Genomic DNA, 6,000 nt, shown 5'->3' with positions numbered 1-6,000 from the left:
TCTAGTGACTGTTCTTCCAGGAGAAGTGGTTTTACAAGACAGTGATCCGTAATAGGAATTCTAGCAGTAAATAAATGTATGAGAACTTGTAGGCTTCCGGTTACTTCAGAGTTAAATTTGAGAAGGGAGTTCTTATAAATACCTTCCAATTAATGAGTGTTAAACTGCTTATTGTAGCCTCTCGCCGTACAATGTTCTGAGTCCATCTGGACAAAATCAGTCTGGGTTTACCCCCTTCCTCTATTACAGAGAACAATTGTGGGAGGAAGCGCAGCCTCTCTGGAACTTCTAATCCCCAATCCTTCCATTATTGCATTACTGATAAAGTAAGCCATGCCACTTGTAAGGTACTGATACTGACAATTTTCCTTCTCCAGCTGATAGCAGTATTTAACTCAGCCATTGCTTGCATTAAAAAAAAGGTTGCACTAATTTAATTTAAGCCAATGCACTTACTTAAATAAGTACAAAAGGCTGCATGACCTCTTTTGCTTCTGGTTTGTATGTGTTACTTTTGCTAGGCTTAAACTGAACTAAAATAGCTACCTATATGACTATTGAAGCTTGTGTATTAAACCTATTTAGGCACGCTTTTAAGCTAAACATTTTTGTACTCAATGCACCAAAGCAACGTCGCCCCACACACAGACCTGCAGAAAAGCCAAAACTTAGCTCTTAAAAGCCATAATCTGCTTTCCTTATATTTAGCAAAAACTAAACAGCATGAGCACACGGGGAGAATTGCTGCATTCTCTCCTAGGGATCAACCAGAGAATGCATTTTAAAACAAGCAATGTATTTAACCTGTTTTCATAAAAACGTTACTAGCTACTTGCAAAACCCTTATGCCACACAATTCTGTTATGAACACAGGACAAAGTTGCATACACCAGATGCACACACAAACTATGCCTGTTCAAATGAATTCTCTCTCCCCAGTGGCAAGCAAGGTTTTGAGAAGTTTATCTTGGGATGACAAACTGTACCTAGAGCAATTTGAGAAGGAAACATGATAAAAGTCCAGAAATCTCCCCCTTTTCCTGTTTTGGAAGGAGAAATAAAATATCAGCAAGTATAAAGTCATACAGCAGGCCCTCGGCAATAGTTAGGACAGAACTCATGCTGCCTCACTCATAGCACAGTAGCTTCCCAGTGTGGCCATGCCAACCGTTACTTGGCTAGCATGGTAGGCACTTGGGTGTAAATCAGTAAAACCAGGTATCCATTTGCTACTTTTAGGTGCCTGAGTGATATTTATTTGCTACCAACTTCCTAAAATCCCCTTGAGCTGCTGCCTAGCATTGCTTGGGCCTATGTTTTTGCGAACAGGAATATGTAAAACTGCTTGTATCTTAATACTTCTGAATTGTTCAGTAACCCAAGATCTACTTAGATTCTCAGGGTATTTCCCTGTATTTTTTTTCACCTGCAGGCCTAAACACAGAAAGCACTTGTAAACATGTTTATCAGACCAAGTTTCACATAAAGGACAACAGAGGTGTATTTATCCTTCTCTATCCAATAGCCTGAGCGGTTAAAACACTTGGGGATTTTTTTTATTATTTTCTTTTTCCAAATTTCCTGCACTGTGGAGCAAGGACTAAACCTTTTTACTCATGGTTATAGCAACTACTCTAACTATTTTGTGACACATACTTTGGTCTCTACCAAGTGAAGAAAAATGGTCTCTGGAACAGCATAAGCATCACCACTAAGATAAATAATCAAAATGGTTGTTCATAAAATTACATGTAACAAGATAGTGCCTGCTGATACACCCTCTTGACTTCCTTGCCGGCTTCAACATGTACTACAGAGCCATTGAAATGTAAGTCTGAAAGAGAGACAGAGCTGGTACAATCCATATGCAAAATAATTCTGCAAAATACTGCCAAAAATCATGGCAAAGATACAACTCATGATCTCATCTCATCTTTCCTCCAAGATCTTTGCCTTTCAAAGTTACAAAAAGGCCTCTAATCTCAGTCAGACTACAGAGCATGGTCTCAGTCAAATAAAAACCACATGAAATTCTGAGAGATGGGCAAAATCTTGTTTATAGTGTAACTAATCCCTCCAACTGTTCCTTATGCGTATTGTTGTAGCCAGAGCCTGCATCACAGAATCACAGCATACGCACATGTGCCAGAAATGTCCTGCTATGCATTCTGCCTCTACTTTTCTTACTTCTGACTAGACTTGCAGGCTATCGTTTGGGCTTTTCTCCAATTTCATAAATTGTCATCAGTTTATGAATGGATGAAAAGCAATGGTAACATTTCTTTGCTCCATTTCCACAAGGTTTAACCTGTCACAGAGCACCAAAGTAATATGGGAATGTTTGTTAGTAAGATGATGTTGCACAATGGGGAGGATTCTGCCTAAAGCGGTCATTTGTAAGGGGTAAAATTCAGAGTAGTCATAACTTACTCTAGAAGGCAACTAGATTCTCACTTAAAAGACAGTGCTAACATGACACATATTCTAGGTTGTGGGTTGTTTGTTGTTTTTTTTTCCCCTGATCACTACCTGTTGTATAATTTGTCACAGCTCAGACCTGGACAGTTTTACTACTGAACATATACATTTGCATCCCTTCATCTGCTGCTTGCAATGACAAAAGGAAAATATCAACCATGAATGAACATAAACAAAAGCATTTCCCCCCTTAAGAACTTGCTGCATATGTTACAAAATGTAAATACCTTTAGACAACATGCAACCAACATGTTACCGCTATATAACAAGCTCCTTATATGCTGAACACATTGATGTGAAATCACTTGCTAATCAAAATAGTATGCAATATCAAAGGCCAAAAGAATGCATAAAAGATAAGGGATAGAATATTGTTCCCACTAATTTGAAGACAGAATTCTGTCTTACAGACTTCAGTGGGATACCACTTCACCAGAAAATGTTTCAACTTTCACCCAGCTCTAGTGGCTCCAGCTTTAGACAAAACATTAATGTTACTCTGGTTACTTTCTTATGTTACAGTCTATCTAAACATGTTCTAGTTTAAGAAATGCCTAATCATTGCTTTCTAGCCAGTGATGAACTTAATTGAACCTAATGACCTGCAAGTGCACACTAGCAAAGGTGAGGTGAGGTGAAGAGGAATGGGCAAAGGGTGGGTGTCCGAGTCTTTCAATTAGTAAGTCATTCCTTTGCTCTCACCCTCTTAGCCCAGAGTCTTGATTCATCTTATATAAAGTGGAACAACAGAAAGTAAAAGCCTTCCTCCAGCTTCAGGCAGCATAACACAAGCTAACTCTACTGTCATGAGCATGAAATGCTCTGTGTTATAATCCACGCTGAAAAGCCAATTAGCCAATGCTAAAGCACCTTGGGTATCTCTACATCACATTTATCGTGCAGGTGCCTAACTCAAGGACATGGATTATGCTCTGGCCACCATGAACTAAACAGTTAGACACAGTGATGCTCTAATTCACACCACCTACATAACTTTGTGGATTTGGCTTTGTGACCTTGACCCTTTTTTCCTCCTCTCAGTTGAGATTTTTTTATCTGCTGAAATGTTTACATTAGGTGTTTATGTTGTTCTATTCAAAGATGCTTGATATTGATGCTTGACCACAGCAGAAAAAAATAGACTCCAACAAGCACTGAAAAAAAGACCTGCCACACAGAGGAAAATGACAGTAAAGCCTCAAAGTGCTGATGAACCTGCATCCTATGAGGTAAAATATGAAAGAAGTGATAATGCAAACCACACACACACACAACCCTAAAAAGGACAAAAAAGCAAATCCAGAGCTAGAATGTTCTAGCACTTTTCTGTCAAGAGAATTTAGAGGCAGAGAATTACTATTACTTTACGGCCATGTAATGGATGCTCTACCCCCACAGCACATAGGATATAAACATGACAAACTGTAATGGTCTCTCTCTCTGATTAAAACAAAGTAAAAGTCCACAGTTGTGATTCTGCGACACATTTTTCCAGTGACGAGCCAGCAATTTAGTAATGTTTGTTCTGGAAAAATCCCTAAGGTACCAGGAAATTTCCATGCTAAAATTCCTTCAGTAATACTACTTTAATCACTGCCCTGAAAAAAGTTTAATATAGACTATATAGCCAGAAGGCCAAAAAACCCCTCTAGTCATGAGGAGGTATGACTTACTGAGTCTGCAAATCTTTACATCATTATATAACTCGGCAACTCTTGTATCTAACTCACTGCTGTGTAATGGCTGTTGACAGCTAATCCTCAGTGAAGCTAGGTGTCGTATGAGACAAAGAAAAAGGAAAACAAATGCTAAGATATGTGGATCCTCTGCATTTGTCAGACTATTCACACAGAATATATAAAAAAACCTAAATCTTAAATTCACATCTGTCCTATGAGTCTGGGCTCCACTGTACAGAGTGCATAGAGTGTAAAGTAAGTGTATAAAGTAAGAGGAAAAGCAGCAAAAAGTGTGGGGGAGGATGAATCTCTCCTGCAGTTTAGCCTTTTATTAACACAGTATCTGAGACATAAAAAAGGACTGTTCGTAGAAAACATAGTTCAGTATGCCTTTGACAGAGCAACCACGGCCCTGAACTGAAGATGCCTGCCACTGCTCTAAAGTAGGACAACGATTTCTGTTTGGAAAAGGATTTTAAGGAACACCATTTCTGTCTTGTTCTTTATTTCTTGTTTCTGAACAACATATGAGACCAGATGGGTGACAATGGCCTTTCCACTGAGGAGTGACGCCAGAAATAGGACAACACTACATGAGATTCTCCTTTTGCTCTTTTAAATACTATTCAAACTCACAGTCTCCTAACCTAATTTGAGTAGAATTTAGAACTATATTTATAGCAGCTTTTCCACTCTGGAAACTGCCTTCACTTGCAGAAATGATGTTCTCTAGTAATTAAGTTGTATATTATAAGCTGCAGCATTGCCTCTGAGCAAAACAGTTTGGGCTAAGCCTTCCTGCTTTTGATCCCAATTTCCTAATTATTATGGATCAACCTCTTCACTTGTGTTTCTGTCAAGTCTGAAGAGTTCATGGGGATTGGTTGTGTCAATTCTTTTCACAGGGGAATTAAGCAGCATTCAAAATGCTGCAGGAGCTAACGCAGAGTCAGCAAGTGGCAGTGCCTTTCTACCAGAGAGTCCTCTTAAATCATGCTCTGAAGGAGGGATGTAACAGAAATAGCATTAGCCAGAAGTGAACATTTCATGTCAAATACTCAAACTGAGTCTTTGCTCAATTCCTGAGCCAATTCCAAATACACTTTCAGATTAGAAGTTTTGGGGGATTTTGTCCTCTGTTTTGCGATCCTTGCAGAAACAGGACTGTGAGAACACCTCGTTGGCCCCAGGAAAGGGAGTCAGTGTGCTGTAGAGTCACTTAGCTGCAATATGCAAGTTCTGAAAACTTTGCCCTCTCAGCTTCCTAAAGCTCAGGCTGTACAGCTGAGCCAGAGCCCATGTGACCATGAGTCTGCCCAGCTCCTGCTAAAATGAGTTCTCCCTGGCTATATCTCCAGCACACATAGTGTTCCCACAGACTGAGCCTGTCATCACCAGCTGTACCACCTGCTTGGACTCCTGGGCCCCTTCTGCAACTCCTCCTATTACCAAGCCATGTACTTGTTATAGCCTCATCCTGGCAGTGGGACAAGGCAATCAGTGAAGATACTGCTTCTCTCTGGATCTGAAGAACATGATATCCCTTCTGAGGCATCAGAAGGTGACTGATATCACCTGTCAGTTCCACCTCTCCCCATAAGCACAGTCCCAGCCATGCTCTAGACCCTTACACACACCTCTCCTCAGATCATCCTCACTCTTAAGTATGAACAGAAGCCTTAACTGCAGCACTGCACAGCTGAGGAAAGCAGACAGCAATACCAGGCTGTGCTGTCCGATGCAACCCACAGAGCTACATGCTCCCATTTATTCTATAGAAGCCATGAACACCTGTCATAAACTGCACCCCATTTCTTGCTGCTTTGCTTGGAGATATTTGGGC

The sequence above is a fragment of the Gymnogyps californianus genome, chromosome 6 (genome assembly GCF_018139145.2).
Source record: "Gymnogyps californianus isolate 813 chromosome 6, ASM1813914v2, whole genome shotgun sequence".
Taxonomy (NCBI): domain Eukaryota; kingdom Metazoa; phylum Chordata; class Aves; order Accipitriformes; family Cathartidae; genus Gymnogyps; species Gymnogyps californianus.
This window is presented reverse-complemented; position numbering follows the sequence as displayed.